At 44.8% G+C, this 13,337-nt stretch overlaps 1 long non-coding RNA gene across 1 annotated transcript in view; it reads right to left on the minus strand.

The window, feature by feature from the left end:
- Positions 1 to 13,337, minus strand: part of LOC132541692 (uncharacterized) — a 29,000-nt gene that overhangs the window by 14,549 nt on the left and 1,114 nt on the right. Inside the window, exon 2 of the long non-coding RNA XR_009552790.1 lies at positions 9,481 to 9,589. This is a non-coding gene — a long non-coding RNA (uncharacterized LOC132541692). The remainder of the gene's footprint in view (positions 1 to 9,480; positions 9,590 to 13,337) is intronic.

Raw genomic sequence — 13,337 nt, forward strand, 5'->3', positions numbered from 1 at the left:
TTTCTTCCTTGATTTCCTCTTTGACCCAGAAGTTGTTAAGAAGTGTACTGTTGAGCTTCCACATTTTGGTACTGTTACTAATCTTTTGTTGATTGTTAAGTGTTAGTTTAATTCCACTGTGGTCTGAGAAGATGCTTGGGATGATTTCAGTGCTCTTGAATAGGCTGATGCTGTCTTTGTGGCCTAACATATGGTCTATTCTTGAGAATGATCCATGTGGATTTGAGTAAAATGTGTATTCCAGTTTCTTGGGATGAATGACTCTGAAAATGTCCAATAGTTCTAGTTTATCTATCTCTTCATTTAGCTCCCTTATGTCTTTACTGATTTTCTTCCTGGATGATCTGTCAAGTTGAGAGAGTGGGGTGTTGAAGTCCCCTACTATGATTGTGTTACTGTTAATATATTGCTGTAGCTCTTTCAGTAGAAGTTTGATGTATTTAGATGGCTTCTCATTGGGTGCATAGATATTAATAATTGTGAAGTCCTCTTGATTGACTGATCCTCTGAGCATTAAGTAGTGTCCATTCCTATCTTTTTTAATCTTATCTATTTTAAAGTCTATCATGTCAGATATGAGAATAGCTGTTCCTGCCCTTTTTTGTGGGCCATTGGCTTGAATGATAGTTTTCCATCCTTTCACTTTAAGTCTGTGTTTGTCTTGTTGCGTTAGGTGAGTTTCCTGTAGACAACATATTGTTGGGTTGTGTTTTCTGATCCATCTTCCTACTCTGTGTCTTTTAATAGGTGAATTCAGGCCATTCACATTTATTGATATCAAAGATTGAAGATATTTTAACGCCATTCTTGTAGAGTTTTAGAGTGTTTTGATATATGTCCTATTTGTGGTGGTCTGGTTGTTTATAGGAAACCTTTCAGAACTTCTTTCAAGTCAGGGTTGGTGATGGTTGCTTCCTTCAACTGTTGCTTGTCTGAGAAGGTTTTGATGCTTCCATCTAGTCTGAATGACAATCTAGCAGGATATAGTATTCTTGGCTGAAAGCCTTTCTCATTGAGCACTCGATAGATATCTTGCCATTCTCTTCTGGCCTGTAGTGTTTGTATGGAGAAGTCTGCTGCTAATCTTATGGGTTTTCCTTTGTAGGTGACTCTTTGTTTTTTCTCTTGCAGCCTTGAGGATCCTTTCTTTATCCTTATTCCTTTCCAATCTAAGTATGACATGTCTTGGTGTCTTTAGGTCTGGGTTAATTCTGTTTGGGACCCTCTGGGCTTCTTGAATCTTTATGTCTTTGGTGTTGTCTAGACTAGAGAAATTTTCAGCTATTATGGCCTGGAGAACGCTTTCTTCCTCCCCTTCTCTTTCTTCCTCTGGTAAGCCAATAATGCGTATATTGTTTCTTTTGAAGTCATCCCATAGGACTCTGTTGTTGTTTTCAGCATCTCTTAATCTCTTTTTGAGATCTCTTACTTCTTTTTTAGTTGTCTCTAATTCATCCTCAATCTTGCTAATTCTGTCTTCAGCCTCATTGATTCTATTCTCTCTGCCCTCTACTGCTTTCTGGAGTTCATCTATTTTGTTGCCCTGCTCTGATACTGTTTTAGCTTGTTCAGCTAGTTGCCTTCTTAGCTCAGCAATTTCAGCTTTCAGCTCTCTAATAACCATGAGATTATTAGAATTTTCTTCCATATTCTCATTTGTTGTTCCTGCAGTTCTGATTACAATTTTTTCAAATTCTTTACTCACTCCTGTTATTATTTCCTTAGCTAATGTTTGGATGTTGAACTCGTTATTTTGTGCTTTGCCCTCTGGAGGACTTTTAGCTGGACTCCTGTCCTGGTTCGAGTCTCCATTATTTTTTCTTGTTGTTTTAACCATTTTATATAAGTTAACAGTTTTTTCAATCCCTGAGTTGGAGTTCAGTGGTGTAAAAGCCTTTTTTTTTTCCCCTGTAGGCTATGGGAGCCTGAGGGCTTTTAAACTATCAATAGGCTTCTTGGCTTAATCACTGACTCCTGACCAAGAGATAAAGCAGGGTGTGGCAGAGATAATCCAGTGGTTATGCAAAGAGACTTTCACAGCCCCTCAGCTATGCCACCTAGGTATAGGTCTTCTCCTGAGTTTCCCGGTTAGATCTCTGTCCCCTGGTGTCCCTCCCTGTTGCTGCTCCAGATTCTGAGGGTAGTAGCAATGGAGACTCAGAGTTGCACTTGGTGAGTCTCTGGGGAGTCCTTTCCTCCCTTCAGCTGTCCCCTTGTTGGTGGAGCAGACTGGAGGTGGTGTCTCCACTGACAAACTGTCAAACTGTTAGCAGTCACTTAATCTCTCCTTAGGCCCCTCTCTCCTCTCTGTCTCCAGCCACGCGTGTTTGTACTCACGGGTGATTTACTGGGTTTCTGCGGTCATTCTAGTCCTGCCTTGTTTCGGTCCGGGTGGTCTCCTTTGGTATTCCTAGTTGATCCAGGAGAGGAGAAGAGAGGAGAGAAAGCGATCTGCTGCTTGTAGCTCCGCCTCCGGAAGTCGAAATTTCCCCCTTTTCTAGCACTTGTTGTTTGTTGTAGTTATTATTGCTGTCGTTGTTGTTGGATAGGACAGAGAGAAATGGAGGGAGGAGGGGAAGACAGAGAGGGGGAGAGAAAGACAGACACCTGCAGACCTGCTTCACCGCCTGTGAAGCGACTCCCCTCCAGGTGGGGAGCCGGGGGCTCGAACTGGGGTCCTTAAGTAGGTCCTTGCATTTTGCGCCACATTAGCTTAACCCGCTGTGCTACTGCCCAGCTCCTTTTTTCTTTTTCTTTTTTTTTCCTTTTTTTTTTTTTTTACCAGAGCACTATTCAGCTATGGCTACCATAAGGAGTGCATTGAACCTGGGATCTTGACCTTGGAGCCTCAGGCATGAGAGTCTCTCTCTCTCCCTCTCTCTTTTTTTAATTTTTTTTTTTTGTGTGTGTGTTTGTGCCTCCAGGGTTATAATGGGCTCGGTCCCTGCACTAGGAACCCACTGCTCCTAGAGGCCAGTTTTCCCATTTTGTTGCCCTTGTCGTTGAGCTTGTTATTGTTGTCATGTTTATTGTTGTTGTTGGATAGGGCAGAGAGAAATGGAGAGAGGAGGGTAAGACAGAGGGGGAGAGAAAGACAGACACCTGCAGACCTTCACCGCCTGTGAAGGGACTCCCCTGCAGGTGGGGAGCCGGGGGCTGGAATGGGGATCCTTTCGCAGGTCCTTGTGCTTTGTGCCACGTGCTCTTAACCTGCTGCGCTACCGCCTGGCTCCCTCTCTCTCTCTTTCTTTCTTTTTTGATTTTTAATTTTGTTTGTCTTTATTTACTTACTGGATAGAGACAGCCAGAAATCTAGAAGGAAGGAAATGACAGAGAGGGAGAGAGACATAGAGACACCTGCAGCCCTGCTTCACCACTTGTGAAGTGACTCCCCTGCAGGTCGGGAGCCGGGGGGCTCGAACTGGGATCCTTCTGCTTTGATTAATTTATTTGCCTTTTGCTTAGATGAGGCGGGGCATTGGAGGGTTTTGAACAAAGGAATAATGAAAGGTGACTTACATTTCTTTCTTTCTTTTTTAACAAGAACACTGTTCAGGTCTCTGGGGGATTGAACTTGCAACATTGGAGTCTGAGGCATGAGAGTCTGTTTGCATAACCATTATGCTATCTACCCTCTGCCCAGGTGGCTTACATTCTAATGGCAGTATGCTAGAAGAAGCAGAGTAACTAGGAGACTAAAGAAAGAATTCCTATGAAAGATAATAGCTTAGCTGGGGAGACTCACAATGGTTATGCAAAAGACCTTCATGCCTGGGGTTCTAAGGTTTCCTTCAACCCCCAGCACTAGCTGTGCTGAGCAGTGCTCTGGTTTCTTCCTTCCTTTCTTTCTTTCTCTCTCTTCCTTCCTCTCTCTCTCCCTCCCTCCCTCCCTCACTCCCTTCCTCCCCTCCCTCTGTATCTCTTGCTCATTAAAACAAAACATACAGAATCCTATATTAAGAAAGGTAATGGTGGGTGAGAGGCAGTGGTGACCCAGTGGATAAAGTTCTCTCAAGCATGAGGCCCCAAGTCGCATGTCCCAGAGTGATGCTTTGCTTCTTTCTCTCTTCCTAAATTACTAAATAAATAGATCTAAATTAAAAAAAAAAAAACAAAAAACAATGATACTAGCAATCCAGGGAGAAAACTCCTTGTTTGAAGTTTTGAACTAAAATTAATTTCTGGGCGATGAGGATGCTACAGAGAACACAAGACAGTTGTGCCCTGCTTCTCACCGAAGTGGGTGGTGTGGTGTGGGGTGGTCAGCCCCGTGTACCTATCAGCTTGGCTAAAGCACAGTGCTCAGGCATTCAACCAAACAGGAATCTGGGGGCTACTGTGAAAGTCTTAGTGATGTGATTAACATCTCAATTGATTGTTCTTAAGTAAAGGAAATTATTATGGGCTGGGGAGATAGCATAATGGTTATGCAAAAAGCCTTTCATACCTTAGGCACCAAACGCCCCAGGTTCACAGGTGAGCAATGCTGTGCTTAAAAAGAAAGAAAGAAAGAAAGAAAGAAAGAAAGAAAGAAAGAAAGGAAAAAGGAAATTATCCTGTTAATCTGGGTCTTTTTAAAATATATATATTATTTATTGGATAGAAGCATAAACATTGAGAGGAGGAAGGAGAGAGGGAGGGAGAGAGGGATAGGGGGAGAGAGAGAGAGAGAGAGAGAGAGAGAGAGAAAGAGAGAGAGAGGCTGGCAGCATTGTTTTACCACTGATGAGCTTCCCCCTTCAGATGGGGACTAGGGTCTTTAACCCGGCTCTCCATACATCTACATCAAGGAGACATGGCTTCTGCCAGGTTTGCAACTGCTCTGCTTCTGTGAGTATAATTCAGTCAGTTGAATGACCTTATGGATACATGTGAGAGGGCAGAGGGTGGATAGCATAATGGTTATGCAAACAGACTCTCATGCCTGAAGCTCCAAAGTCCCAAATTCAATCCCCTGCACCTCCATAAACCAGAGCTGAATAGTGCTCTGGTTTAAAAAAAAAAAAAAAAAAAAGTAAAAAAAGGATAGACTTCAGAAAAAAAATACTAGAAGTGAAGTTTTTCTGAGGAGGAAGAACTGTGTCTAAACCAGATATGAGCAGTGACTGATGTGCTCAAGCTAACGTAAATACAATGTAATTAAAACCCTTTGTGGTCCGGGAGATGGCACAGTGGATAAGGCATTGGACTCTCAAGCAAGAGGTCCTAAGTTCAATCCCTGGCAGCACATGTACCAGAGTGATGTCTGGTTCTTTCTCTCTCTCTTATCATTTCTCATGAATAAATAAATATATTCTTTAAAAAAAAAAAAAAAAAAAAAAAGAACTGTGTCTGTCTGCCTTTCTCCCCACAGATTTCAGACTTGCCAACCTCCATCATTTTCATTCAAGTCAACTGCTTGCAGTAAAAGTGTGTGTGTGTGTCCAGCCCACTGGTTCTGGTTTGCTTCTCTGGTAAAACTCTGATTCATACCACGGAAGTGGCTGCAACCAAGGAAGGAACAGAATCACAGAGTGATCTGAGTCACGTCAGTGATTGTGTGACATTGTCCTGACTGTGCATGCCAGACAGACATGTCAGGCAAGTGAGACTCTGTGTCTTCTCAGACAGCAAGCATCATGCAAGGAGCCAGTATGGAAGAAAGGAAGATGCCTCTAAGATTGGTGAGTGCTTGTTGAACATGTGTAGGTAACCCCAGGGCACTCAGAAATATCCAGGTGATACTTTGAAGTGGTTGGAAGACCTTCCTCCTGTGGAGGTGTCAGTGGGAGCACAAGCGCTACAGTTCATCTTCACATGACCCATCTGTATTTGCAGAATGGTGTGGTGCGGAAAAACACAGCACTTAAGTTCCAACAGGAAACAGATGGCAGACTCAAATTAGGATAATGCAGGGAAGTTGGACAAACAGACTATTCACTCCAGGGTGGGTGCAGTATAGGGCTAGGAGAAGCACACCTCAGTCCTGGGCTGCTAACAGTGCAACTGTCACTTCCCCTGGGCTAAAGGAACAGGGAAGGAAGAGTGAGTCCCAAGGGAGTCAAAGGCAGCACAGCGGGTTAAGTGCACATGGCAAGTTCAAAGACCAGCATAAGGATCCTGGTTCCAGCCCCAGGCTCCCCACCTGCAAGGGGCATCACTTCACAGCCGGTGAAGCAGATCTGTGGATGTCTGTCTTTCTCTCCTCTTCTCTGTCTTCCCCTTCTCTCTCCATTTCTCTCTGTCCTACCCAACAATGATGATATCAATAACAATAACTACAACAATAAAGCAACAAGGGCAACAAAAGGGAATAAATATTAAAAAAAAAAATTCCCACCCACACCTATGGACATCTAATCTTTGACAAAGGGACCCAGACTATTACATGGGGAAAGCAGAGTCTCTTCAACAAATGGTGTTGGAAACAATGGGTTGAAACATGCAGAAGAATGAAACTGAACCACTGTATTTCACCAAATACAAAAGTAAATTCCAAGTGGATCAAGGACTTGGATGTTAGACCACAAACTATCAGATACTTAGAGGAAAATATTGGCAGAACTCTTTTCCGCATACATTTTAAAGACATCTTCAATGAAACGAATCCAATTACAAAGAAGACTAAGGCAAGTATAAACCTATGGGACTACATCAAATTAAAAAGCTTCTTCACAGCAAAAGAAACCACTACCCAAACCAAGAGACCCCTCACAGAATGGGAGAAGATCTTTACATGCTATACATCAGACATGAATTTAATAACCAACATATATAAAGAGCTTGCCAGACTCAACAACAAGACAACAAATAACCCCATCCAAAAATGGGGGGGGGAGGACTTGGACAGAATATTCACCACAGAAGAGATCCAAAAGGCCGAGAAACACATGAAAAAATGCTCCAAGTCTCTGATTGTCAGAGAAATGCAAATCAAGACAACAATGAGATACCACTTCACTCCTGTGAGAATGTCATACATCAGAAAAGGTAACAGCAGCAAATGCTGGAGAGGGTGTGGGGTTAAAAGAGCCCTCCTGCACTGCTGGTGGGAATGTCAATGGGTCCAACCTCTGTGGAGAACAGTCTGGAGAACTCTCAGAAGGCTAGAAATGGACCTACCCTATGACCCTGCAATTCCTCTCCTGGGGATATATCCTAAGGAACTCAACACATCCATCCAAAAAGATCTGTGTACACATATGTTCTTGGCAGCACAATTTGTAATAGCCAAAACCTGGAAGCAACCCAGCTGTCCAACAACAGATGAGTGGCTGAGCAAGTTGTGGTTTATATACACAACGGAGTACTATTCAGCTGTAAAAAATGGTGACTTCACCATTTTCAGCCGATCTTGGATAGACCTTGAAAAATTCATGTTACCCACAACGACCCTTGATCCATGCTCCCAGAGGGATAAAGAATGGGAAAGCTATCAGGGGAGGGGATGGGATATGGAGATTGGGTGGTAGGAATTGTGTGGAGTTATACCCCTTCTACCCTATGGTATTGTTAATTTATCCTTTCTTAAATAAAAAATAAATTAGAAAAAAAGAAAAATTCATGTTAAGTGAAGTAAGTCAGAAACAGAAGGATGAATATGGGATGATCTCACTCTCAGGCAGAAGTTGAAAAACAAGATCGAAAAAAAAACACAAGTAGACCCTGAACTGGAATTGGCGTATCGCACCAAAGTAAAAGACTCTGGGGTGGGTGGGTGGGGAGAATACAGATCCAAGAAGGATGACAGAGGACCTAGTGGGGGTTGTGTTGTTATATGGGAAACTGGGGAATGTTATGCATGTACAAACTATTGTATTTACTGTTGAATGTAAAACATTAATTCCCCAATAAAGAAATAAATTTTAAAAATAAAATAAAATAATTAAAAAATAAAAAAAATTCCCAGAAGCTGGAAGCTTGATGTGTGCAAAGAAGATTGTCTCACTTGGGAGGAGGCCTACCTTGAATCCTTTCCACTGCCCCAACCCAACAAAGGAACATTATGGCCCTGGGGGTAGCTTCGATGTGATCTCTCTGTCTTGTTCTTTCTTTCTTTACTTCTTTCTCTCTTTTTAAAAAGATTTTGTTTATTTATTACTGAGAAAGATAGGAGGAGAGAGAATGAACTAGATATCACTCTGGTACATGTGCTGCTGGGGATTGAATTCAGGACCTCATGCTCGAGAGTCCAGTGCTTACTTTATCTACTGCACCACTTCCCAGATCACTGTCTCTCTCTTTCTGTCTTTCTTCTCTTTCTTTTTTCCTCCTTTTAAAAAATTATTTTATTGAAAATACTGGTGGCACATTCTACGTCCCCTCTCTCTCTTCCTCTCTCAATATTTTACTATTCATTATGTTGAGACACAGAGAAACCAAGGGGGCAGGGGTTGGTAGAGAGGGAGAAAGAGACACTTTCACTTTCACTTAACATGAACTTTTTCAAGGTCTAGCCAAGATCTGCTTCCCCATCCATGAAACTCTCCCTTTGCAGGTATAGACTTGAACCCAGGTCCTTGCACATTGTAACTTGTGCATTCTACAGGTGTGTCACCGCCCAGCTCTCCTTTCTTTCTTTCTTTTTTTTTTTTTTTTCCTCCAGGGTTATTGCTGGGCTCGGTGCCTGCACCATGAATCCACCGCTCCTGGAGGCCATTTCCCCCCCCCCTTTTTTTTTTTTTTGGCAGCACAATTTTTTTTAATTTTTTTATTTAAGAAAGGATTAATTAACAAAACCATAGGGTAGGAGGGGGTACAACTCCACACAATTCCCACCGCCCAATCTCCATATCCCACCCCCTCCCCCGATAGCTTTCCCATTTTCCATCCCTCTGGGAGCATGGACCCAGGGTCATTGAGGGTTGCAGAAGGTGGAAGGTCTGGCTTCTGTAATTGCTTCCTCGCTGAACATGGGCGTTGACTGGTCGGTCCATACTCCCAGTCTGCCTCTCTCTTTCCCTAGTAGGGTGGGGCTCTGGGGAAGCTGAGCTCCAGGACACATTGGTGGGGTCTTCAATCCAGGTTTTCCCCCCTTTTGTTGCCCTAGTTGTTGCAGCCTCGTTGCAGTTATTATTGCCATTGTTGACGTTGCTTTGTTGTTGGATAGGACAGAGAGAAATGCAGAGAGGAGGGGAAGACAGAGAGAGGGGGAGAGAAAGACAGACACCTGCAGACCTGCTTCACCGCCCGTGAAGCGACTCCCCTGCAGGTGGGGAGCGGGGGGGGGGGGGGGGGGGGCTCGAACCAGGATCCTCCCGCAGGTCTCTGTGCTTTGCGCCACGTGCGCTTAACCCGCTGCGCCACCGCCCGACTCCCTCCTTTCTTTCTTTCTAACTGAAAAATTCAACCTGGAATTGTGAGACCCTAGAAATGACAAATAAGTAAACTAGAAAGAGAAATGAAAGAAGGTAATCCTGTAGTCTTGTAATGATCCTTCAGTGGCAGCCACCCTGAGAGCTGCTTGGAGACAGAGAGCTGAGGGAATAAAATGACCCTGACCTTTTTCTCTCCCTGGTTTCTTGCTTGGGCTCTCCTCAACCAGCAGGCAGAAACACAGTCCTTTTCGTGGTTTCCATGTAGCTCAGGATGGAGAATGCTAGAGACGTATCTAGAAAGGCAGAGAAATGCTCCAGGTGTTACTGGGAAAGGAGCCGGAATGAAGCAGATCTGCCCTCTACTTAGAGGGTGTCAGGGGTGTCACACTCTGTGGTTTCTCTTTATTCTGGCAGCTGGGTGGCAATGCCATGGAAAGGTGTGTGGGTAGTTTCTCTTTGGTTGTCTCAGTGACTTGGGGCACAGCTGGCATTTTGTGGCCTGTGGTCAGGAATGCTGTTTTTGCAACATTATGAAAAATTCCTAAAGAATCAAGGACTTAGGAGATTGGTGCCACCCCTGGTTGAGCACACATGGTACAGTGGGCAAGGACCTGGGTTCCAGCCCCCACCCCCACCTGCAGGAGGAAAGCTTTGCGAGTGGTGAAGCCGGGCTGCAGGTGTCTCTGTATCTTTTCCTCTCTGTATCTCTCTTCCCTCTTGATTTCTGACTGTCTTTAGCCAATAGATAATAATAATAATTTATATTTATTTATGGATAGGGCAGAGAGAAATGGAGAGAGGAGGGGAAGACAGAGAGGGGGAGAGAAAGACAGACACCTGCAGACCTGCTTCACCGCCTGTGAAGCGACTCCCCTGCAGGTGGGGAGCCGGGGGCTCGAACCGGGATCCTTGCCAGACCTTGCTCTTTGCGCCACTTGCGCTTAACCTGCTGCGCTACTGCCCAACTCCCTGGAGGCTACTTTTTCCCCTTCTGTTGCCCTGGTTGTTTTATTGTTCTTGTGGTTATTATTATTGTTGTTACTAATATCATTGTTGGATAGGACAGAGAGAAATGGGGAGCGGAGGGGAAGACAGAGAGGGAGAGAAAGACAGACACCTGCAGACCTGCTTCACAGTTTGTGAAAAGACTCCCTTGCAGGTGGGAAGCCGGGGGCTCAAACCAGGATCCTTAAGCAGGTCCTTGCGCTTTGCACCACCTGCGCTTAACCCGCTGTGCTACCACCGACTCCCGATTTATTTTCGAATGAGAGAGTACCAGACTACCAGTTTGGCACATGTGATGCTGAAAGTTCAATGCTCTATCTATTTTGCCGCTTCAAATAAATCATTTCTTTCTTTTACTGCCACCAGGGTTAATGCTGGGGCTTAGTACCTGCATTGCAAATCCACTGCTCCTGGCAACTATTTTTTCCTTTTTTTAAAAAATTAAAAAAAAATATTTATTTATTTAGTCCTTTTTGTTGCCTTTGTTGTTTTATTGTTGTTGATGTTGTCGTCGTTGTTAGATAGGACAGAGAAAAATGGAGACAGGAGGGGAAGACAGAGAGGGGGAGAGAAAGACAGACACCTGCAGACCTGCTTCACCGCCTGTGAAGCGACTCCCCTACAGGTGGGGACCCGAGGTTCCAACCGGGATCCTTAGGCCGGACCTTGTGCTTTGCGCCACCTGCGTTTAACCCACTACGCTACAGCCTGACTCCCTCCTTTTTTTTTTTTTTCTCCTTTTATTTGATAGGATGTTGAGAAATTGAGAGGGAAGAGAGAGAGAGAGACATCTGCAGCACTGCTTCACCATTTGCAAAGCTTCCCCTCTGCAGTTGGGGAGTGGGGCTTGAACTTGGGTGCGGGCACATGGTCATGTGTGCACTCAACCTGGTGCCCAGTTCCTTTGAAATATTTTAAAATTCACTTATTAAGGGGCGGTGGAGACAGAATGCAAACAGATATTCATGCCTGAGGTTACCAGGTTCAATCCCCTGTACAGCCGTAAGCCATTGCTAAGCAAGGCTCGGGTTAAACATAATAATAATTCATTTATTAGGGATGAAGAAATAGCATAATAGTAAAGCAAGATAGACATTCATGCCTACCTGAGGCACCAATGTCGAAGGTTCAACCCTCAGCACCACCACAAGCCAGAATTGAACAGTGCTGTGAGGTTAAAAAATAATAATAAAAAAAAAACTGAGAGGAGAATCAGAGGGTCACTCTGGCCTTTGTGCTGCCAGGGATTGAACTTGGGACCTCGTGCTTGAGACTCCAACACTAGCTCTTGGCCACCTCCTGGTTACATAAACAAATTCTGAGAGAAAAAAATACCTGCAGTCCAGGTATATTTTCTTTTATTTGATAGGCTGGAGAGAAATTGAGAGAGAAGGGGGTAAATAGAGAGGGAGAGTGAAAAAGAGACACTGATGGCACTGCTCCACTGCTTGGTGAAGCTTCTGTCCTCACCTTTCCTGCAGGTGGGGAGTGGGGGCTTGAACCCAGGCCCGTGCACATGGTAACATGTCCAGTCAATGGAGTGCACCACCACCTGAGCTAGGGACTGGGAAGGCGGGGGTGTGAGGAGGTGGCTTAGATGACGAAGGCCAGATGCGGTGAGACTAGATGTCCATCCTGCTATTATACTGATAGGTTTCTGAAAAGCAGATGGAATCACTGGGCTCATTTTATGTGAATGGCAGGGGCTACAGTTACCGCAAAAGGAAGCAGCCAGGTGGGGCGCAGGGTGGAGAGTGCGGTGCACTGATCAGAGCAAGCATGCAGACTGCTGAAAAAGACAGAGATTAACTGCTCTGTATTCAGGGGCTCAGGTGGGCAAGAAACGTTGGGATATATGCTTGCAGCCTGGGTAGGTCTGCGGTGGTAAGAGTGCTGGCTTCACAAGCATGAGATGCTGAATTCAACCTTGTGAAAATAAATCTTTTTTTTAAAAAAGATTTTATTTATTGATTATTATTTATAATTTATTTATTTATTTTTATTAATGAGAAAGATAGGAGAGAGAAAGAACCAGACATCACTCTGGCACATGTGCTGCCGGGGATCGAACTCAGGACCTCATGCTTGAGAGTCTGATGCTTTATCACTGTGCCACCTCCCGGACCACGTGAAAATAAATCTTTAAAAAAGGGGCCAGGGGCCAAGTGGTGGCGCACCTGGTTAAACACACACACGCACACACACCACACACACACTCACACCACACACACACACACACACTCACACACACTCACACACTCACACACACCACCCACACTCACTCACACACACACTCACACACACACACACTCACACACACACTCACACACTCACACACACACACACACACTCACTCACACACCACACACACACACTCACACACACCACCCACACTCACACACACACTCACACACACACACACACACTCACACACACACACCACACACACACACTCACTCACACACCACACACACACCACACACACTCACACACACACACACACACACTCACACACACTCACACACACACATACACACACACTCACACACACACTCACACACACACACACACACTCACTCACACACCACACACACACACTCACACACACACACACACACTCACACACACTCACACACCACACACGCACCACACACACACCACACACACACACACTCACACACACACTCACACACACACACACACACACACCACACACTCACACCACACACACACACCACACACACACACTCACACACACCACCCACACTCACACACACACTCACACACACACACACTCACACACACACACCACACACACACACTCACTCACACACCACACACACACCACACACACACACTCACACACACACACACACTCACACACACACACACTCACACACACACACCACACACACACACTCACTCACACACCACACACACACCACCCACACTCACTCACACACACACACACACACACACACCACACACTCACACCACACACACACCACCCACACACACTCACACACACCACCCACA

Source organism: Erinaceus europaeus, chromosome 12, assembly GCF_950295315.1.
Source record: "Erinaceus europaeus chromosome 12, mEriEur2.1, whole genome shotgun sequence".
Taxonomy (NCBI): domain Eukaryota; kingdom Metazoa; phylum Chordata; class Mammalia; order Eulipotyphla; family Erinaceidae; genus Erinaceus; species Erinaceus europaeus.